Here is a 25210-nt window from a genome sequence, read left to right on the forward strand (position 1 = left end):
GAGGTCATCCGATGTGACAGGACGTCGATATAGGTGGATTGGTTGATTAGTGGACGCTTACGGGATAGTTCAATCTGGACTATACCGGATCATAAGGGGCCATGGGGATGGAGGAAACTCTTGCGTTTGCGTACTTGGATACGATCTATCGTTGAATACCGCATTGGTGAGGGGAGTGAATTTTATTTATGGAAGGATCCATGGCACACCCTTGGACCACTCATAGACAGATTCCCACGAGGGCCTTCCAGATTGGGTATGCACGAGAATGCTACATTGAATTCAGTTATCCACGAGAATCAATGGCAGTGGCCATTGATTACGGACATGGAGTGCTAAGAGATTACTCACACACTGCCTCGTATCTATGGAGGATCAGATCGGATTATTTAGAGATTTATGAATGGGAGCCCCACCACTCAGGAGCTCTATCGGCTTATGATGCCACCGGGACCGAAAGTAGACTGGACTTCACTACTTTCAGGCCCTCTGAAGATTCCTCGTCATATGTTCATCCTGTGGCTTGCGATTCTGGAGAAGCTGGCCACAACGGATAAACCATGGTTATCCCACCTTGGGCATTGCGTACTTTGCAATGATGACATGGTCGAATCACACGACCACTTGTTCTTCCACTGAAGATTTAGTAGACGATGCATCAGCACTATACGAAGCATGGTACGATTTCAGTGGCGTAATCGGGAATGGACACAAGATATTGTATGGGGGGCACGAAAATGGCGTGGGAAACATATCATCAACAATGCATACCGTGCACTATTAGGATCGTGTGTTTATCGTATTTGGAAGGAGAGGAACACTAGAAGATTTGAGCAAGTTGAGAACCCTCCTAGCATGGTAGCAAACCTGATTATGGAAGATATGCGCCAGCGCATAATTAGTCTAGAACTCCCTAGCTCTGTTAGCACACGTGCATTATATAGACTATGGTGGATACCTTGGCCTGTCGAGGGAGACACCTGACGAGGGGCATTGTTGTAATATTTTTTTCCTTCATTAATGAAAATTACATTTTACCAAAAAAATCGTGCAAAACAGCTAATCTTTTATCGTTCTTAGAATTCGACGAAGCTTGACCCAAACGTTGGTCTAGACCCAAGCATTTGTATTGTAAATTTGTTAAGCAATAGTAATAACTAGAAGTTAGTATAAAAGGGAAAAAATCTTGTTTTAGTAAAACCGTGGAAAACAGCTAAATTTTGAGCGTTCTCAGAATTCGACGAAACTTGACCCAAACGTAGGTCTAGACCCAAGAATTTGTGTTTTAAATTTTCCTAAGCAAAATAATGACTACAAGTTAGTATAAAACGAAAACAAACTTGCTTTAATAAAACCGTGCAAAACAGCTAAATTTTGAACGTTCTCAGAATTCGACGAAACTTGACCCAAACGTTGGTCTAGATCAAAGCATTTGTGTTGTAAATTTGCTAAGCGTAATAATAACTACAAGTTAGTATAAAAGGGAAACAAACATGCTTTAATAAAACCGTGCAAAACAGGTAACTTTTGAATGTTCTCAGAATTCGAGGAAACTTGAACCAAACGTTGGTCTAGATCAAAGCATTTGTGTTGTAAATTTGCTAAGCGTAATAATAACTACAAGTTAGTATAAAAGGGAAACAGACTTGGTTTAATAAAACTGTGCTAAACAGCTAAATTTTGAACGTTCTCAAAATTCGACGAAACTTGACCCAAACGTAAATCTAGACCCAAGCATTTGTATTATACATTTGCTAAGCGTAATAATAACTACAAGTTAGTATAAAAGGGAAACAAACTTGCTTTAATAAAACTGTGCTAAACAGCTAAATTTTGAACATTCTCAAAATTCGACGAAACTTGACCCAAACGTAGATCTACACCCAAGCATTTGTGTCATACATTTTTTTGGTAAATGTAAATTTCATTAATATAAGTAATGGTACAGTACGACATGTGTTCTTCAATTGGTTTCTCCCTCACTGATTGTTGAAGGTAAATTGACACTAAGAATTCTGTGTTTGATATCATCAGTGATCAGGATGCTCAAAGTGGCTGGTGTCCTCTCAGTGTGTTCAAATCTCCTCAAATTCCTTTCCCTCCATATGTGGTAGACACATGCTGCAAGTAGTGTACGGTAAGAACTGCAAAAGTTATACATTTGTAGTGTACGGTAGACACATTTGTGTTATACATTTGCTAAGCGTAATAATAACTACAAGTTAGTATAAAAGGGATACAAACTTGCTTTAATAAACCGTGCAAAAGAACTGAATTTTGATCGTTCTCACAATCCGACGAGACTTGACCCAAACGTAGATCTAGACCCAAGCAACTGTGTTATGCATTTGCTAAGCGTAATAATAACTACAAGTTAGTATAAAAGGGAAACAAACTTGTTTTAATAAAACCGTGCTCTTATGTGCAAAAAACAATGCGAGGTCATCCGATGTGACAGGACGTCGATATAGGTGGATTGGTTGATTAGTGGACGCTTACGGGATAGTTCAATCTGGACTATACCGGATCATAAGGGGCCATGGGGATGGAGGAAACTCTTGCGTTTGCGTACTTGGATACGATCTATCGTTGAATACCGCATTGGTGAGGGGAGTGAATTTTATTTATGGAAGGATCCATGGCACACCCTTGGACCACTCATAGACAGATTCCCACGAGGGCCTTCCAGATTGGGTATGCACGAGAATGCTACATTGAATTCAGTTATCCACGAGAATCAATGGCAGTGGCCATTGATTACGGACATGGAGTGCTTAGAGATTACTCACACACTGCCTCGTATCTATGGAGGATCAGATCGGATTATTTAGAGATTTATGAATGGGAGCCCCACCACTCAGGAGCTCTATCGGCTTATGATGCCACCGGGACCGAAAGTAGACTGGACTTCACTACTTTCAGGCCCTCTGAAGATTCCTCGTCATATGTTCATCCTGTGGCTTGCGATTCTGGAGAAGCTGGCCACAACGGATAAACCATGGTTATCCCACCTTGGGCATTGCGTACTTTGCAATGATGACATGGTCGAATCACACGACCACTTGTTCTTCCACTGAAGATTTAGTAGACGATGCATCAGCACTATACGAAGCATGGTACGATTTCAGTGGCGTAATCGGGAATGGACACAAGATATTGTATGGGGGGCACGAAAATGGCGTGGGAAACATATCATCAACAATGCATACCGTGCACTATTAGGATCGTGTGTTTATCGTATTTGGAAGGAGAGGAACACTAGAAGATTTGAGCAAGTTGAGAACCCTCCTAGCATGGTAGCAAACCTGATTATGGAAGATATGCGCCAGCGCATAATTAGTCTAGAACTCCCTAGCTCTGTTAGCACACGTGCATTATATAGACTATGGTGGATACCTTGGCCTGTCGAGGGAGACACCTGACGAGGGGCATTGTTGTAATATTTTTTTCCTTCATTAATGAAAATTACATTTTACCAAAAAAATCGTGCAAAACAGCTAATCTTTTATCGTTCTTAGAATTCGACGAAGCTTGACCCAAACGTTGGTCTAGACCCAAGCATTTGTATTGTAAATTTGTTAAGCAATAGTAATAACTAGAAGTTAGTATAAAAGGGAAAAAATCTTGTTTTAGTAAAACCGTGGAAAACAGCTAAATTTTGAGCGTTCTCAGAATTCGACGAAACTTGACCCAAACGTAGGTCTAGACCCAAGAATTTGTGTTTTAAATTTTCCTAAGCAAAATAATGACTACAAGTTAGTATAAAACGAAAACAAACTTGCTTTAATAAAACCGTGCAAAACAGCTAAATTTTGAACGTTCTCAGAATTCGACGAAACTTGACCCAAACGTTGGTCTAGATCAAAGCATTTGTGTTGTAAATTTGCTAAGCGTAATAATAACTACAAGTTAGTATAAAAGGGAAACAAACATGCTTTAATAAAACCGTGCAAAACAGGTAACTTTTGAATGTTCTCAGAATTCGAGGAAACTTGAACCAAACGTTGGTCTAGATCAAAGCATTTGTGTTGTAAATTTGCTAAGCGTAATAATAACTACAAGTTAGTATAAAAGGGAAACAGACTTGGTTTAATAAAACTGTGCTAAACAGCTAAATTTTGAACGTTCTCAAAATTCGACGAAACTTGACCCAAACGTAAATCTAGACCCAAGCATTTGTATTATACATTTGCTAAGCGTAATAATAACTACAAGTTAGTATAAAAGGGAAACAAACTTGCTTTAATAAAACTGTGCTAAACAGCTAAATTTTGAACATTCTCAAAATTCGACGAAACTTGACCCAAACGTAGATCTACACCCAAGCATTTGTGTCATACATTTTTTTGGTAAATGTAAATTTCATTAATATAAGTAATGGTACAGTACGACATGTGTTCTTCAATTGGTTTCTCCCTCAACCCAAGGGATACGCCATAATCTATACAATGCTCGTGTACTGATTGTTGAAGGTAAATTGACACTAAGAATTCTGTGTTTGATATCATCAGTGATCAGGATGCTCAAAGTGGCTGGTGTCCTCTCAGTGTGTTCAAATCTCCTCAAATTCCTTTCCCTCCATATGTGGTAGACACATGCTGCAAGTAGTGTACGGTAAGAACTGCAAAAGTTATACATTTGTAGTGTACGGTAGACACATTTGTGTTATACATTTGCTAAGCGTAATAATAACTACAAGTTAGTATAAAAGGGATACAAACTTGCTTTAATAAACCGTGCAAAAGAACTGAATTTTGATCGTTCTCACAATCCGACGAGACTTGACCCAAACGTAGATCTAGACCCAAGCAACTGTGTTATGCATTTGCTAAGCGTAATAATAACTACAAGTTAGTATAAAAGGGAAACAAACTTGTTTTAATAAAACCGTGCTCTTATGTGCAAAAAACAATGCGAGGTCATCCGATGTGACAGGACGTCGATATAGGTGGATTGGTTGATTAGTGGACGCTTACGGGATAGTTCAATCTGGACTATACCGGATCATAAGGGGCCATGGGGATGGAGGAAACTCTTGCGTTTGCGTACTTGGATACGATCTATCGTTGAATACCGCATTGGTGAGGGGAGTGAATTTTATTTATGGAAGGATCCATGGCACACCCTTGGACCACTCATAGACAGATTCCCACGAGGGCCTTCCAGATTGGGTATGCACGAGAATGCTACATTGAATTCAGTTATCCACGAGAATCAATGGCAGTGGCCATTGATTACGGACATGGAGTGCTTAGAGATTACTCACACACTGCCTCGTATCTATGGAGGATCAGATCGGATTATTTAGAGATTTATGAATGGGAGCCCCACCACTCAGGAGCTCTATCGGCTTATGATGCCACCGGGACCGAAAGTAGACTGGACTTCACTACTTTCAGGCCCTCTGAAGATTCCTCGTCATATGTTCATCCTGTGGCTTGCGATTCTGGAGAAGCTGGCCACAACGGATAAACCATGGTTATCCCACCTTGGGCATTGCGTACTTTGCAATGATGACATGGTCGAATCACACGACCACTTGTTCTTCCACTGAAGATTTAGTAGACGATGCATCAGCACTATACGAAGCATGGTACGATTTCAGTGGCGTAATCGGGAATGGACACAAGATATTGTATGGGGGGCACGAAAATGGCGTGGGAAACATATCATCAACAATGCATACCGTGCACTATTAGGATCGTGTGTTTATCGTATTTGGAAGGAGAGGAACACTAGAAGATTTGAGCAAGTTGAGAACCCTCCTAGCATGGTAGCAAACCTGATTATGGAAGATATGCGCCAGCGCATAATTAGTCTAGAACTCCCTAGCTCTGTTAGCACACGTGCATTATATAGACTATGGTGGATACCTTGGCCTGTCGAGGGAGACACCTGACGAGGGGCATTGTTGTAATATTTTTTTCCTTCATTAATGAAAATTACATTTTACCAAAAAAATCGTGCAAAACAGCTAATCTTTTATCGTTCTTAGAATTCGACAAAGCTTGACCCAAACGTTGGTCTAGACCCAAGCATTTGTATTGTAAATTTGTTAAGCAATAGTAATAACTAGAAGTTAGTATAAAAGGGAAAAAATCTTGTTTTAGTAAAACCGTGGAAAACAGCTAAATTTTGAGCGTTCTCAGAATTCGACGAAACATGACCCAAACGTAGGTCTAGACCCAAGAATTTGTGTTTTAAATTTTCCTAAGCAAAATAATGACTACAAGTTAGTATAAAACGAAAACAAACTTGCTTTAATAAAACCGTGCAAAACAGCTAAATTTTGAACGTTCTCAGAATTCGACGAAACTTGACCCAAACGTTGGTCTAGATCAAAGCGTTTGTGTTGTAAATTTGCTAAGCGTAATAATAACTACAAGTTAGTATAAAAGGGAAACAAACATGCTTTAATAAAACCGTGCAAAACAGGTAACTTTTGAATGTTCTCAGAATTCGAGGAAACTTGAACCAAACGTTGGTCTAGATCAAAGCATTTGTGTTGTAAATTTGCTAAGCGTAATAATAACTACAAGTTAGTATAAAAGGGAAACAGACTTGGTTTAATAAAACTGTGCTAAACAGCTAAATTTTGAACGTTCTCAAAATTCGACGAAACTTGACCCAAATGTAAATCTAGACCCAAGCATTTGTATTATACATTTGCTAAGCGTAATAATAACTACAAGTTAGTATAAAAGGGAAACAAACTTGCTTTAATAAAACTGTGCTAAACAGCTAAATTTTGAACATTCTCAAAATTCGACGAAACTTGACCCAAACGTAGATCTACACCCAAGCATTTGTGTCATACATTTTTTTGGTAAATGTAAATTTCATTAATATAAGTAATGGTACAGTACGACATGTGTTCTTCAATTGGTTTCTCCCTCAACCCAAGGGATACGCCATAATCTATACAATGCTCGTGTACTGATTGTTGAAGGTAAATTGACACTAAGAATTCTGTGTTTGACATCATCAGTGATCAGGATGCTCAAAGTGGCTGGTGTCCTCTCAGTGTGTTCAAATCTCCTCAAATTCCTTTCCCTCCATATGTGGTAGACACATGCTGCAAGTAGTGTACGGTAAGAACTGCAAAAGTTATACATTTGTAGTGTACGGTAGACACATTTGTGTTATACATTTGCTAAGCGTAATAATAACTACAAGTTAGTATAAAAGGGATACAAACTTGTTTTAATAAACCGTGCAAAAGAACTGAATTTTGATCGTTCTCACAATCCGACGAGACTTGACCCAAACGTAGATCTAGACCCATGCAACTGTGTTATGCATTTGCTAAGCGTAATAATAACTACAAGTTAGTATAAAAGGGAAACAAACTTGTTTTAATAAAACCGTGCTCTTATGTGCAAAAAACAATGCGAGGTCATCCGATGTGACAGGACGTCGATATAGGTGGATTGGTTGATTAGTGGACGCTTACGGGATAGTTCAATCTGGACTATACCGGATCATAAGGGGCCATGGGGATGGAGGAAACTCTTGCGTTTGCGTACTTGGATACGATCTATCGTTGAATACCGCATTGGTGAGGGGAGTGAATTTTATTTATGGAAGGATCCATGGCACACCCTTGGACCACTCATAGACAGATTCCCACGAGGGCCTTCCAGATTGGGTATGCACGAGAATGCTACATTGAATTCAGTTATCCACGAGAATCAATGGCAGTGGCCATTGATTACGGACATGGAGTGCTTAGAGATTACTCACACACTGCCTCGTATCTATGGAGGATCAGATCGGATTATTTAGAGATTTATGAATCGGAGCCCCACCACTCAGGAGCTCTATCGGCTTATGATGCCACCGGGACCGAAAGTAGACTGGACTTCACTACTTTCAGGCCCTCTGAAGATTCCTCGTCATATGTTCATCCTGTGGCTTGCGATTCTGGAGAAGCTGGCCACAACGGATAAACCATGGTTATCCCACCTTGGGCATTGCGTACTTTGCAATGATGACATGGTCGAATCACACGACCACTTGTTCTTCCACTGAAGATTTAGTAGACGATGCATCAGCACTATACGAAGCATGGTACGATTTCAGTGGCGTAATCGGGAATGGACACAAGATATTGTATGGGGGGCACGAAAATGGCGTGGGAAACATATCATCAACAATGCATACCGTGCACTATTAGGATCGTGTGTTTATCGTATTTGGAAGGAGAGGAACACTAGAAGATTTGAGCAAGTTGAGAACCCTCCTAGCATGGTAGCAAACCTGATCATGGAAGATATGCGCCAGCGCATAATTAGTCTAGAACTCCCTAGCTCTGTTAGCACACGTGCATTATATAGACTATGGTGGATACCTTGGCCTGTCGAGGGAGACACCTGACGAGGGGCATTGTTGTAATATTTTTTTCCTTCATTAATGAAAATTACATTTTACCAAAAAAATCGTGCAAAACAGCTAATCTTTTATCGTTCTTAGAATTCGACGAAGCTTGACCCAAACGTTGGTCTAGACCCAAGCATTTGTATTGTAAATTTGGTAAGCAATAGTAATAACTAGAAGTTAGTATAAAAGGGAAAAAATCTTGTTTTAGTAAAACTGTGGAAAACAGCTAAATTTTGAGCGTTCTCAGAATTCGACGAAACATGACCCAAACGTAGGTCTAGACCCAAGAATTTGTGTTTTAAATTTTCCTAAGCAAAATAATGACTACAAGTTAGTATAAAACGAAAACAAACTTGCTTTAATAAAACCGTGCAAAACAGCTAAATTTTGAACGTTCTCAGAATTCGACGAAACTTGACCCAAACGTTGGTCTAGATCAAAGCGTTTGTGTTGTAAATTTGCTAAGCGTAATAATAACTACAAGTTAGTATAAAAGGGAAACAAACATGCTTTAATAAAACCGTGCAAAACAGGTAACTTTTGAATGTTCTCAGAATTCGAGGAAACTTGAACCAAACGTTGGTCTAGATCAAAGCATTTGTGTTGTAAATTTGCTAAGCGTAATAATAACTACAAGTTAGTATAAAAGGGAAACAGACTTGGTTTAATAAAACTGTGCTAAACAGCTAAATTTTGAACGTTCTCAAAATTCGACGAAACTTGACCCAAATGTAAATCTAGACCCAAGCATTTGTATTATACATTTGCTAAGCGTAATAATAACTACAAGTTAGTATAAAAGGGAAACAAACTTGCTTTAATAAAACTGTGCTAAACAGCTAAATTTTGAACATTCTCAAAATTCGACGAAACTTGACCCAAACGTAGATCTACACCCAAGCATTTGTGTCATACATTTTTTTGGTAAATGTAAATTTCATTAATATAAGTAATGGTACAGTACGACATGTGTTCTTCAATTGGTTTCTCCCTCAACCCAAGGGATACGCCATAATCTATACAATGCTCGTGTACTGATTGTTGAAGGTAAATTGACACTAAGAATTCTGTGTTTGACATCATCAGTGATCAGGATGCTCAAAGTGGCTGGTGTCCTCTCAGTGTGTTCAAATCTCCTCAAATTCCTTTCCCTCCATATGTGGTAGACACATGCTGCAAGTAGTGTACGGTAAGAACTGCAAAAGTTATACATTTGTAGTGTACGGTAGACACATTTGTGTTATACATTTGCTAAGCGTAATAATAACTACAAGTTAGTATAAAAGGGATACAAACTTGCTTTAATAAACCGTGCAAAAGAACTGAATTTTGATCGTTCTCACAATCCGACGAGACTTGACCCAAACGTAGATCTAGACCCATGCAATTGTGTTATGCATTTGCTAAGCGTAATAATAACTACAAGTTAGTATAAAAGGGAAACAAACTTGTTTTAATAAAACCGTGCTCTTATGTGCAAAAAACAATGCGAGGTCATCCGATGTGACAGGACGTCGATATAGGTGGATTGGTTGATTAGTGGACGCTTACGGGATAGTTCAATCTGGACTATACCGGATCATAAGGGGCCATGGGGATGGAGGAAACTCTTGCGTTTGCGTACTTGGATACGATCTATCGTTGAATACCGCATTGGTGAGGGGAGTGAATTTTATTTATGGAAGGATCCATGGCACACCCTTGGACCACTCATAGACAGATTCCCACGAGGGCCTTCCAGATTGGGTATGCACGAGAATGCTACATTGAATTCAGTTATCCACGAGAATCAATGGCAGTGGCCATTGATTACGGACATGGAGTGCTTAGAGATTACTCACACACTGCCTCGTATCTATGGAGGATCAGATCGGATTATTTAGAGATTTATGAATGGGAGCCCCACCACTCAGGAGCTCTATCGGCTTATGATGCCACCGGGACCGAAAGTAGACTGGACTTCACTACTTTCAGGCCCTCTGAAGATTCCACGTCATATGTTCATCCTGTGGCTTGCGATTCTGGAGAAGCTGGCCACAACGGATAAACCATGGTTATCCCACCTTGGGCATTGCGTACTTTGCAATGATGACATGGTCGAATCACACGACCACTTGTTCTTCCACTGAAGATTTAGTAGACGATGCATCAGCACTATACGAAGCATGGTACGATTTCAGTGGCGTAATCGGGAATGGACACAAGATATTGTATGGGGGGCACGAAAATGGCGTGGGAAACATATCATCAACAATGCATACCGTGCACTATTAGGATCGTGTGTTTATCGTATTTGGAAGGAGAGGAACACTAGAAGATTTGAGCAAGTTGAGAACCCTCCTAGCATGGTAGCAAACCTGATTATGGAAGATATGCGCCAGCGCATAATTAGTCTAGAACTCCCTAGCTCTGTTAGCACACGTGCATTATATAGACTATGGTGGATACCTTGGCCTGTCGAGGGAGACACCTGACGAGGGGCATTGTTGTAATATTTTTTTCCTTCATTAATGAAAATTACATTTTACCAAAAAAATCGTGCAAAACAGCTAATCTTTTATCGTTCTTAGAATTCGACGAAGCTTGACCCAAACGTTGGTCTAGACCCAAGCATTTGTATTGTAAATTTGTTAAGCAATAGTAATAACTAGAAGTTAGTATAAAAGGGAAAAAATCTTGTTTTAGTAAAACCGTGGAAAACAGCTAAATTTTGAGCGTTCTCAGAATTCGACGAAACTTGACCCAAACGTAGGTCTAGACCCAAGAATTTGTGTTTTAAATTTTCCTAAGCAAAATAATGACTACAAGTTAGTATAAAACGAAAACAAACTTGCTTTAATAAAACCGTGCAAAACAGCTAAATTTTGAACGTTCTCAGAATTCGACGAAACTTGACCCAAACGTTGGTCTAGATCAAAGCGTTTGTGTTGTAAATTTGCTAAGCGTAATAATAACTACAAGTTAGTATAAAAGGGAAACAAACATGCTTTAATAAAACCGTGCAAAACAGGTAACTTTTGAATGTTCTCAGAATTCGAGGAAACTTGAACCAAACGTTGGTCTAGATCAAAGCATTTGTGTTGTAAATTTGCTAAGCGTAATAATAACTACAAGTTAGTATAAAAGGGAAACAGACTTGGTTTAATAAAACTGTGCTAAACAGCTAAATTTTGAACGTTCTCAAAATTCGACGAAACTTGACCCAAACGTAAATCTAGACCCAAGCATTTGTATTATACATTTGCTAAGCGTAATAATAACTACAAGTTAGTATAAAAGGGAAACAAACTTGCTTTAATAAAACTGTGCTAAACAGCTAAATTTTGAACATTCTCAAAATTCGACGAAACTTGACCCAAACGTAGATCTACACCCAAGCATTTGTGTCATACATTTTTTTGGTAAATGTAAGTTTCATTAATATAAGTAATGGTACAGTACGACATGTGTTCTTCAATTGGTTTCTCCCTCAACCCAAGGGATACGCCATAATCTATACAATGCTCGTGTACTGATTGTTGAAGGTAAATTGACACTAAGAATTCTCTGTTTGACATCATCAGTGATCAGGATGCTCAAAGTGGCTGGTGTCCTCTCAGTGTGTTCAAATCTCCTCAAATTCCTTTCCCTCCATATGTGGTAGACACATGCTGCAAGTAGTGTACGGTAAGAACTGCAAAAGTTATACATTTGTAGTGTACGGTAGACACATTTGTGTTATACATTTGCTAAGCGTAATAATAACTACAAGTTAGTATAAAAGGGATACAAACTTGCTTTAATAAACCGTGCAAAAGAACTGAATTTTGATCGTTCTCACAATCCGACGAGACTTGACCCAAACGTAGATCTAGACCCAAGCAACTGTGTTATGCATTTGCTAAGCGTAATAATAACTACAAGTTAGTATAAAAGGGAAACAAACTTGTTTTAATAAAACCGTGCTCTTATGAGCAAAAAACAATGCGAGGTCATCCGATGTGACAGGACGTCGATATAGGTGGATTGGTTGATTAGTGGACGCTTACGGGATAGTTCAATCTGGACTATACCGGATCATAAGGGGCCATGGGGATGGAGGAAACTCTTGCGTTTGCGTACTTGGATACGATCTATCGTTGAATACCGCATTGGTGAGGGGAGTGAATTTTATTTATGGAAGGATCCATGGCACACCCTTGGACCACTCATAGACAGATTCCCACGAGGGCCTTCCAGATTGGGTATGCACGAGAATGCTACATTGAATTCAGTTATCCACGAGAATCAATGGCAGTGGCCATTGATTACGGACATGGAGTGCTTAGAGATTACTCACACACTGCCTCGTATCTATGGAGGATCAGATCGGATTATTTAGAGATTTATGAATGGGAGCCCCACCACTCAGGAGCTCTATCGGCTTATGATGCCACCGGGACCGAAAGTAGACTGGACTTCACTACTTTCAGGCCCTCTGAAGATTCCTCGTCATATGTTCATCCTGTGGCTTGCGATTCTGGAGAAGCTGGCCACAACGGATAAACCATGGTTATCCCACCTTGGGCATTGCGTACTTTGCAATGATGACATGGTCGAATCACACGACCACTTGTTCTTCCACTGAAGATTTAGTAGACGATGCATCAGCACTATACGAAGCATGGTACGATTTCAGTGGCGTAATCGGGAATGGACACAAGATATTGTATGGGGGGCACGAAAATGGCGTGGGAAACATATCATCAACAATGCATACCGTGCACTATTAGGATCGTGTGTTTATCGTATTTGGAAGGAGAGGAACACTAGAAGATTTGAGCAAGTTGAGAACCCTCCTAGCATGGTAGCAAACCTGATCATGGAAGATATGCGCCAGCGCATAATTAGTCTAGAACTCCCTAGCTCTGTTAGCACACGTGCATTATATAGACTATGGTGGATACCTTGGCCTGTCGAGGGAGACACCTGACGAGGGGCATTGTTGTAATATTTTTTTCCTTCATTAATGAAAATTACATTTTACCAAAAAAATCGTGCAAAACAGCTAATCTTTTATCGTTCTTAGAATTCGACAAAGCTTGACCCAAACGTTGGTCTAGACCCAAGCATTTGTATTGTAAATTTGTTAAGCAATAGTAATAACTAGAAGTTAGTATAAAAGGGAAAAAATCTTGTTTTAGTAAAACCGTGGAAAACAGCTAAATTTTGAGCGTTCTCAGAATTCGACGAAACATGACCCAAACGTAGGTCTAGACCCAAGAATTTGTGTTTTAAATTTTCCTAAGCAAAATAATGACTACAAGTTAGTATAAAACGAAAACAAACTTGCTTTAATAAAACCGTGCAAAACAGCTAAATTTTGAACGTTCTCAGAATTCGACGAAACTTGACCCAAACGTTGGTCTAGATCAAAGCGTTTGTGTTGTAAATTTGCTAAGCGTAATAATAACTACAAGTTAGTATAAAAGGGAAACAAACATGCTTTAATAAAACCGTGCAAAACAGGTAACTTTTGAATGTTCTCAGAATTCGAGGAAACTTGAACCAAACGTTGGTCTAGATCAAAGCATTTGTGTTGTAAATTTGCTAAGCGTAATAATAACTACAAGTTAGTATAAAAGGGAAACAGACTTGGTTTAATAAAACTGTGCTAAACAGCTAAATTTTGAACGTTCTCAAAATTCGACGAAACTTGACCCAAACGTAAATCTAGACCCAAGCATTTGTATTATACATTTGCTAAGCGTAATAATAACTACAAGTTAGTATAAAAGGGAAACAAACTTGCTTTAATAAAACTGTGCTAAACAACTAAATTTTGAACATTCTCAAAATTCGACGAAACTTGACCCAAACGTAGATCTACACCCAAGCATTTGTGTCATACATTTTTTTGGTAAATGTAAATTTCATTAATATAAGTAATGGTACAGTACGACATGTGTTCTTCAATTGGTTTCTCCCTCAACCCAAGGGATACGCCATAATCTATACAATGCTCGTGTACTGATTGTTGAAGGTAAATTGACACTAAGAATTCTGTGTTTGACATCATCAGTGATCAGGATGCTCAAAGTGGCTGGTGTCCTCTCAGTGTGTTCAAATCTCCTCAAATTCCTTTCCCTCCATATGTGGTAGACACATGCTGCAAGTAGTGTACGGTAAGAACTGCAAAAGTTATACATTTGTAGTGTACGGTAGACACATTTGTGTTATACATTTGCTAAGCGTAATAATAACTACAAGTTAGTATAAAAGGGATACAAACTTGCTTTAATAAACCGTGCAAAAGAACTGAATTTTGATCGTTCTCACAATCCGACGAGACTTGACCCAAACGTAGATCTAGACCCAAGCAACTGTGTTATGCATTTGCTAAGCGTAATAATAACTACAAGTTAGTATAAAAGGGAAACAAACTTGTTTTAATAAAACCGTGCTCTTATGTGCAAAAAACAATGCGAGGTCATCCGATGTGACAGGACGTCGATATAGGTGGATTGGTTGATTAGTGGACGCTTACGGGATAGTTCAATCTGGACTATACCGGATCATAAGGGGCCATGGGGATGGAGGAAACTCTTGCGTTTGCGTACTTGGATACGATCTATCGTTGAATACCGCATTGGTGAGGGGAGTGAATTTTATTTATGGAAGGATCCATGGCACACCCTTGGACCACTCATAGACAGATTCCCACGAGGGCCTTCCAGATTGGGTATGCACGAGAATGCTACATTGAATTCAGTTATCCACGAGAATCAATGGCAGTGGCCATTGATTACGGACATGGAGTGCTTAGAGATTACTCACACACTGCCTCGTATCTATGGAGGATCAGATCGGATTATTTAGAGATTTATGAATCGGAGCCCCACCACTCAGGAGCTCTATCGGCTTATGATGCCACCGGGACCGAAAGTAGACTGGACTTCACTACTTTCAGGCCCTCTGAAGATTCCTCGTCATATGTTCATCCTGTGGCTTGCGATTCTGGAGAAGCTGGCCACAACGGATAAACCATGGTTATCCCACCTTGGGCATTGCGTACTTTGCAATGATGACATGGTCGAATCACACGACCACTTGTTCTTCCACTGAAGATTTAGTAGACGATGCATCAGCACTATACGAAGCATGGTACGATTTCAGTGGCGTAATCGGGAATGGACACAAGATATTGTATGGGGGGCACGAAAATGGCGTGGGAAACATATCATCAACAATGCATACCGTGCACTATTAGGATCGTGTGTTTATCGTATTTGGAAGGAGAGGAACACTAGAAGATTTGAGCAAGTTGAGAACCCTCCTAGCATGGTAGCAAACCTGATCATGGAAGATATGCGCCAGCGCATAATTAGTCTAGAACTCCCTAGCTCTGTTAGCACACGTGCATTATATAGACTATGGTGGATACCTTGGCCTGTCGAGGGAGACACCTGACGAGGGGCATTGTTGTAATATTTTTTTCCTTCATTAATGAAAATTACATTTTACCAAAAAAATCGTGCAAAACAGCTAATCTTTTATCGTTCTTAGAATTCGACGAAGCTTGACCCAAACGTTGGTCTAGACCCAAGCATTTGTATTGTAAATTTGGTAAGCAATAGTAATAACTAGAAGTTAGTATAAAAGGGAAAAAATCTTGTTTTAGTAAAACTGTGGAAAACAGCTAAATTTTGAGCGTTCTCAGAATTCGACGAAACATGACCCAAACGTAGGTCTAGACCCAAGAATTTGTGTTTTAAATTTTCCTAAGCAAAATAATGACTACAAGTTAGTATAAAACGAAAACAAACTTGCTTTAATAAAACCGTGCAAAACAGCTAAATTTTGAACGTTCTCAGAATTCGACGAAACTTGACCCAAACGTTGGTCTAGATCAAAGCGTTTGTGTTGTAAATTTGCTAAGCGTAATAATAACTACAAGTTAGTATAAAAGGGAAACAAACATGCTTTAATAAAACCGTGCAAAACAGGTAACTTTTGAATGTTCTCAGAATTCGAGGAAACTTGAACCAAACGTTGGTCTAGATCAAAGCATTTGTGTTGTAAATTTGATAAGCGTAATAATAACTACAAGTTAGTATAAAAGGGAAACAGACTTGGTTTAATAAAACTGTGCTAAACAGCTAAATTTTGAACGTTCTCAAAATTCGACGAAACTTGACCCAAATGTAAATCTAGACCCAAGCATTTGTATTATACATTTGCTAAGCGTAATAATAACTACAAGTTAGTATAAAAGGGAAACAAACTTGCTTTAATAAAACTGTGCTAAACAGCTAAATTTTGAACATTCTCAAAATTCGACGAAACTTGACCCAAACGTAGATCTACACCCAAGCATTTGTGTCATACATTTTTTTGGTAAATGTAAATTTCATTAATATAAGTAATGGTACAGTACGACATGTGTTCTTCAATTGGTCTCTCCCTCAACCCAAGGGATACGCCATAATCTATACAATGCTCGTGTACTGATTGTTGAAGGTAAATTGACACTAAGAATTCTGTGTTTGACATCATCAGTGATCAGGATGCTCAAAGTGGCTGGTGTCCTCTCAGTGTGTTCAAATCTCCTCAAATTCCTTTCCCTCCATATGTGGTAGACACATGCTGCAAGTAGTGTACGGTAAGAACTGCAAAAGTTATACATTTGTAGTGTACGGTAGACACATTTGTGTTATACATTTGCTAAGCGTAATAATAACTACAAGTTAGTATAAAAGGGATACAAACTTGCTTTAATAAACCGTGCAAAAGAACTGAATTTTGATCGTTCTCACAATCCGACGAGACTTGACCCAAACGTAGATCTAGACCCAAGCAACTGTGTTATGCATTTGCTAAGCGTAATAATAACTACAAGTTAGTATAAAAGGGAAACAAACTTGTTTTAATAAAATCGTGCTTTTATGTGCAAAAAACAATGCGAGGTCATCCGATGTGACAGGACGTCGATATAGGTGGATTGGTTGATTAGTGGACGCTTACGGGATAGTTCAATCTGGACTATACCGGATCATAAGGGGCCATGGGGATGGAGGAAACTCTTGCGTTTGCGTACTTGGATACGATCTATCGTTGAATACCGCATTGGTGAGGGGAGTGAATTTTATTTATGGAAGGATCCATGGCACACCCTTGGACCACTCATAGACAGATTCCCACGAGGGCCTTCCAGATTGGGTATGCACGAGAATGCTACATTGAATTCAGTTATCCACGAGAATCAATGGCAGTGGCCATTGATTACGGACATGGAGTGCTTAGAGATTACTCACACACTGCCTCGTATCTATGGAGGATCAGATCGGATTATTTAGAGATTTATGAATGGGAGCCCCACCACTCAGGAGCTCTATCGGCTTATGATGCCACCGGGACCGAAAGTTGACTGGACTTCACTACTTTCAGGCCCTCTGAAGATTCCTCGTCATATGTTCATCCTGTGGCTTGCGATTCTGGAGAAGCTGGCCACAACGGATAAACCATAGTTATCCCACCTTGGGCATTGCGTACTTTGCAATGATGACATGGTCGAATCACACGACCACTTGTTCTTCCACTGAAGATTTAGTAGACGATGCATCAGCACTATACGAAGCATGGTACGATTTCAGTGGCGTAATCGGGAATGGACACAAGATATTGTATGGGGGGCACGAAAATGGCGTGGGAAACATATCATCAACAATGCATACCGTGCACTATTAGGATCGTGTGTTTATCGTATTTGGAAGGAGAGGAACACTAGAAGATTTGAGCAAGTTGAGAACCCTCCTAGCATGGTAGCAAACCTGATTATGGAAGATATGCGCCAGCGCATAATTAGTCTAGAACTCCCTAGCTCTGTTAGCACACGTGCATTATATAGACTATGGTGGATACCTTGGCCTGTCGAGGGAGACACCTGACGAGGGGCATTGTTGTAATATTTTTTTCCTTCATTAATGAAAATTACATTTTACCAAAAAAATCGTGCAAAACAGCTAATCTTTTATCGTTCTTAGAATTCGACGAAGCTTGACCCAAACGTTGGTCTAGACCCAAGCATTTGTATTGTAAATTTGGTAAGCAATAGTAATAACTAGAAGTTAGTATAAAAGGGAAAAAATCTTGTTTTAGTAAAACCGTGGAAAACAGCTAAATTTTGAGCGTTCTCAGAATTCGACGAAACATGACCCAAACGTAGGTCTAGACCCAAGAATTTGTGTTTTAAATTTTCCTAAGCAAAATAATGACTACAAGTTAGTATAAAACGAAAACAAACTTGCTTTAATAAAACCGTGCAAAACAGCTAAATTTTGAACGTTCTCAGAATTCGACGAAACTTGACCCAAACGTTGGTCTAGATCAAAGCGTTTGTGTTGTAAATTTGCTAAGCGTAATAATAACTACAAGTTAGTATAAAAGGGAAACAAACATGCTTTAATAAAACCGTGCAAAACAGGTAACTTTTGAATGTTCTCAGAATTCGAGGAAACTTGAACCAAACGTTGGTCTAGATCAAAGCATTTGTGTTGTAAATTTGCTAAGCGTAATAATAACTACAAGTTAGTATAAAAGGGAAACAGACTTGGTTTAATAAAACTGTGCTAAACAGCTAAATTTTGAACGTTCTCAAAATTCGACGAAACTTGACCCAAACGTAAATCTAGACCCAAGCATTTGTATTATACATTTGCTAAGCGTAATAATAACTACAAGTTAGTATAAAAGGGAAACAAACTTGCTTTAATAAAACTGTGCTAAACAGCTAAATTTTGAACATTCTCAAAATTCGACGAAACTTGACCCAAACGTAGATCTACACCCAAGCATTTGTGTCATACATTTTTTTGGTAAATGTAAATTTCATTAATATAAGTAATGGTACAGTACGACATGTGTTCTTCAATTGGTTTCTCCCTCAACCCAAGGGATACGCCATAATCTATACAATGCTCGTGTACTGATTGTTGAAGGTAAATTGACACTAAGAATTCTGTGTTTGACATCATCAGTGATCAGGATGCTCAAAGTGGCTGGTGTCCTCTCAGTGTGTTCAAATCTCCTCAAATTCCTTTCCCTCCATATGTGGTAGACACATGCTGCAAGTAGTGTACGGTAAGAACTGCAAAAGTTATACATTTGTAGTGTACGGTAGACACATTTGTGTTATACATTTGCTAAGCGTAATAATAACTACAAGTTAGTATAAAAGGGATACAAACTTGCTTTAATAAACCGTGCAAAAGAACTGAATTTTGATCGTTCTCACAATCCGACGAGACTTGACCCAAACGTAGATCTAGACCCAAGCAACTGTGTTATGCATTTGCTAAGCGTAATAATAACTACAAGTTAGTATAAAAGGGAAACAAACTTGTTTTAATAAAACCGTGCTCTTATGTGCAAAAAACAATGCGAGGTCATCCGATGTGACAGGACGTCGATATAGGTGGATTGGTTGATTAGTGGACGCTTACGGGATAGTTCAATCTGGACTATACCGGATCATAAGGGGCCATGGGGATGGAGGAAACTCTTGCGTTTGCGTACTTGGATACGATCTATCGTTGAATACCGCATTGGTGAGGGGAGTGAATTTTATTTATGGAAGGATCCATGGCACACCCTTGGACCACTCATAGACAGATTCCCACGAGGGCCTTCCAGATTGGGTATGCACGAGAATGCTACATTGAATTCAGTTATCCACGAGAATCAATGGCAGTGGCCATTGATTACGGACATGGAGTGCTTAGAGATTACTCACACACTGCCTCGTATCTATGGAGGATCAGATCGGATTATTTAGAGATTTATGAATGGGAGCCCCACCACTCAGGAGCTCTATCGGCTTATGATGCCACCGGGACCGAAAGTAGACTGGACTTCACTACTTTCAGGCCCTCTGAAGATTCCTCGTCATATGTTCATCCTGTGGCTTGCGATTCTGGAGAAGCTGGCCACAACGGATAAACCATGGTTATCCCACCTTGGGCATTGCGTACTTTGCAATGATGACATGGTCGAATCACACGACCACTTGTTCTTCCACTGAAGATTTAGTAGACGATGCATCAGCACTATACGAAGCATGGTACGATTTCAGTGGCGTAATCGGGAATGGACACAAGATATTGTATGGGGGGCACGAAAATGGCGTGGGAAACATATCATCAACAATGCATACCGTGCACTATTAGGATCGTGTGTTTATCGTATTTGGAAGGAGAGGAACACTAGAAGATTTGAGCAAGTTGAGAACCCTCCTAGCATGGTAGCAAACCTGATCATGGAAGATATGCGCCAGCGCATAATTAGTCTAGAACTCCCTAGCTCTGTTAGCACACGTGCATTATATAGACTATGGTGGATACCTTGGCCTGTCGAGGGAGACACCTGACGAGGGGCATTGTTGTAATATTTTTTTCCTTCATTAATGAAAATTACATTTTACCAAAAAAATCGTGCAAAACAGCTAATCTTTTATCGTTCTTAGAATTCGACAAAGCTTGACCCAAACGTTGGTCTAGACCCAAGCATTTGTATTGTAAATTTGTTAAGCAATAGTAATAACTAGAAGTTAGTATAAAAGGGAAAAAATCTTGTTTTAGTAAAACCGTGGAAAACAGCTAAATTTTGAGCGTTCTCAGAATTCGACGAAACATGACCCAAACGTAGGTCTAGACCCAAGAATTTGTGTTTTAAATTTTCCTAAGCAAAATAATGACTACAAGTTAGTATAAAACGAAAACAAACTTGCTTTAATAAAACCGTGCAAAACAGCTAAATTTTGAACGTTCTCAGAATTCGACGAAACTTGACCCAAACGTTGGTCTAGATCAAAGCGTTTGTGTTGTAAATTTGCTAAGCGTAATAATAACTACAAGTTAGTATAAAAGGGAAACAAACATGCTTTAATAAAACCGTGCAAAACAGGTAACTTTTGAATGTTCTCAGAATTCGAGGAAACTTGAACCAAACGTTGGTCTAGATCAAAGCATTTGTGTTGTAAATTTGCTAAGCGTAATAATAACTACAAGTTAGTATAAAAGGGAAACAGACTTGGTTTAATAAAACTGTGCTAAACAGCTAAATTTTGAACGTTCTCAAAATTCGACGAAACTTGACCCAAACGTAAATCTAGACCCAAGCATTTGTATTATACATTTGCTAAGCGTAATAATAACTACAAGTTAGTATAAAAGGGAAACAAACTTGCTTTAATAAAACTGTGCTAAACAGCTAAATTTTGAACATTCTCAAAATTCGACGAAACTTGACCCAAACGTAGATCTACACCCAAGCATTTGTGTCATACATTTTTTTGGTAAATGTAAATTTCATTAATATAAGTAATGGTACAGTACGACATGTGTTCTTCAATTGGTTTCTCCCTCAACCCAAGGGATACGCCATAATCTATACAATGCTCGTGTACTGATTGTTGAAGGTAAATTGACACTAAGAATTCTGTGTTTGACATCATCAGTGATCAGGATGCTCAAAGTGGCTGGTGTCCTCTCAGTGTGTTCAAATCTCCTCAAATTCCTTTCCCTCCATATGTGGTAGACACATGCTGCAAGTAGTGTACGGTAAGAACTGCAAAAGTTATACATTTGTAGTGTACGGTAGACACATTTGTGTTATACATTTGCTAAGCGTAATAATAACTACAAGTTAGTATAAAAGGGATACAAACTTGCTTTAATAAACCGTGCAAAAGAACTGAATTTTGATCGTTCTCACAATCCGACGAGACTTGACCCAAACGTAGATCTAGACCCAAGCAACTGTGTTATGCATTTGCTAAGCGTAATAATAACTACAAGTTAGTATAAAAGGGAAACAAACTTGTTTTAATAAAACCGTGCTCTTATGTGCAAAAAACAATGCGAGGTCATCCGATGTGACAGGACGTCGATATAGGTGGATTGGTTGATTAGTGGACGCTTACGGGATAGTTCAATCTGGACTATACCGGATCATAAGGGGCCATGGGGATGGAGGAAACTCTTGCGTTTGCGTACTTGGATACGATCTATCGTTGAATACCGCATTGGTGAGGGGAGTGAATTTTATTTATGGAAGGATCCATGGCACACCCTTGGACCACTCATAGACAGATTCCCACGAGGGCCTTCCAGATTGGGTATGCACGAGAATGCTACATTGAATTCAGTTATCCACGAGAATCAATGGCAGTGGCCATTGATTACGGACATGGAGTGCTTAGAGATTACTCACACACTGCCTCGTATCTATGGAGGATCAGATCGGATTATTTAGAGATTTATGAATGGGAGCCCCACCACTCAGGAGCTCTATCGACTTATGATGCCACCGGGACCGAAAGTAGACTGGACTTCACTACTTTCAGGCCCTCTGAAGATTCCTCGTCATATGTTCATCCTGTGGCTTGCGATTCTGGAGAAGCTGGCCACAACGGATAAACCATGGTTATCCCACCTTGGGCATTGCGTACTTTGCAATGATGACATGGTCGAATCACACGACCACTTGTTCTTCCACTGAAGATTTAGTAAACGATGCATCAGCACTATACGAAGCATGGTACGATTTCAGTGGTGTAATCGGGAATGGACACAAGATATTGTATGGGGGGCACGAAAATGGCGTGGGAAACATATCATCAACAATGCATACCGTGCACTATTAGGATCGTGTGTTTATCGTATTTGGAAGGAGAGGAACACTAGAAGATTTGAGCAAGTTGAGAACCCTCCTAGCATGGTAGCAAACCTGATCATGGAAGATATGCGCCAGCGCATAATTAGTCTAGAACTCCCTAGCTCTGTTAGCACACGTGCATTATATAGACTATGGTGGATACCTTGGCCTGTCGAGGGAGACACCTGACGAGGGGCATTGTTGTAATATTTTTTTCCTTCATTAATGAAAATTACATTTTACCAAAAAAATCGTGCAAAACAGCTAATCTTTTATCGTTCTTAGAATTCGACAAAGCTTGACCCAAACGTTGGTCTAGACCCAAGCATTTGTATTGTAAATTTGTTAAGCAATAGTAATAACTAGAAGTTAGTATAAAAGGGAAAAAATCTTGTTTTAGTAAAACCGTGGAAAACAGCTAAATTTTGAGCGTTCTCAGAATTCGACGAAACATGACCCAAACGTAGGTCTAGACCCAAGAATTTGTGTTTTAAATTTTCCTAAGCAAAATAATGACTACAAGTTAGTATAAAACGAAAACAAACTTGCTTTAATAAAACCGTGCAAAACAGCTAAATTTTGAACGTTCTCAGAATTCGACGAAACTTGACCCAAACGTTGGTCTAGATCAAAGCGTTTGTGTTGTAAATTTGCTAAGCGTAATAATAACTACAAGTTAGTATAAAAGGGAAACAAACATGCTTTAATAAAACCGTGCAAAACAGGTAACTTTTGAATGTTCTCAGAATTCGAGGAAACTTGAACCAAACGTTGGTCTAGATCAAAGCATTTGTGTTGTAAATTTGCTAAGCGTAATAATAACTACAAGTTAGTATAAAAGGGAAACAGACTTGGTTTAATAAAACTGTGCTAAACAGCTAAATTTTGAACGTTCTCAAAATTCGACGAAACTTGACCCAAACGTAAATCTAGACCCAAGCATTTGTATTATACATTTGCTAAGCGTAATAATAACTACAAGTTAGTATAAAAGGGAAACAAACTTGCTTTAATAAAACTGTGCTAAACAGCTAAATTTTGAACATTCTCAAAATTCGACGAAACTTGACCCAAACGTAGATCTACACCCAAGCATTTGTGTCATACATTTTTTTGGTAAATGTAAATTTCATTAATATAAGTAATGGTACAGTACGACATGTGTTCTTCAATTGGTTTCTCCCTCAACCCAAGGGATACGCCATAATCTATACAATGCTCGTGTACTGATTGTTGAAGGTAAATTGACACTAAGAATTCTGTGTTTGACATCATCAGTGATCAGGATGCTCAAAGTGGCTGGTGTCCTCTCAGTGTGTTCAAATCTCCTCAAATTCCTTTCCCTCCATATGTGGTAGACACATGCTGCAAGTAGTGTACGGTAAGAACTGCAAAAGTTATACATTTGTAGTGTACGGTAGACACATTTGTGTTATACATTTGCTAAGCGTAATAATAACTACAAGTTAGTATAAAAGGGATACAAACTTGCTTTAATAAACCGTGCAAAAGAACTGAATTTTGATCGTTCTCACAATCCGACGAGACTTGACCCAAACGTAGATCTAGACCCAAGCAACTGTGTTATGCATTTGCTAAGCGTAATAATAACTACAAGTTAGTATAAAAGGGAAACAAACTTGTTTTAATAAAACCGTGCTTTTATGTGCAAAAAACAATGCGAGGTCATCCGATGTGACAGGACGTCGATATAGGTGGATTGGTTGATTAGTGGACGCTTACGGGATAGTTCAATCTGGACTATACCGGATCATAAGGGGCCATGGGGATGGAGGAAACTCTTGCGTTTGCGTACTTGGATACGATCTATCGTTGAATACCGCATTGGTGAGGGGAGTGAATTTTATTTATGGAAGGATCCATGGCACACCCTTGGACCACTCATAGACAGATTCCCACGAGGGCCTTCCAGATTGGGTATGCACGAGAATGCTACATTGAATTCAGTTATCCACGAGAATCAATGGCAGTGGCCATTGATTACGGACATGGAGTGCTTAGAGATTACTCACACACTGCCTCGTATCTATGGAGGATCAGATCGGATTATTTAGAGATTTATGAATGGGAGCCCCACCACTCAGGAGCTCTATCGGCTTATGATGCCACCGGGACCGAAAGTAGACTGGACTTCACTACT

Source organism: Sesamum indicum, linkage group LG9 (assembly GCF_026168435.1).
Source record: "Sesamum indicum cultivar Baizhima isolate 11 linkage group LG9, ASM2616843v1, whole genome shotgun sequence".
NCBI classification, from domain to species: Eukaryota; Viridiplantae; Streptophyta; class Magnoliopsida; order Lamiales; family Pedaliaceae; genus Sesamum; species Sesamum indicum.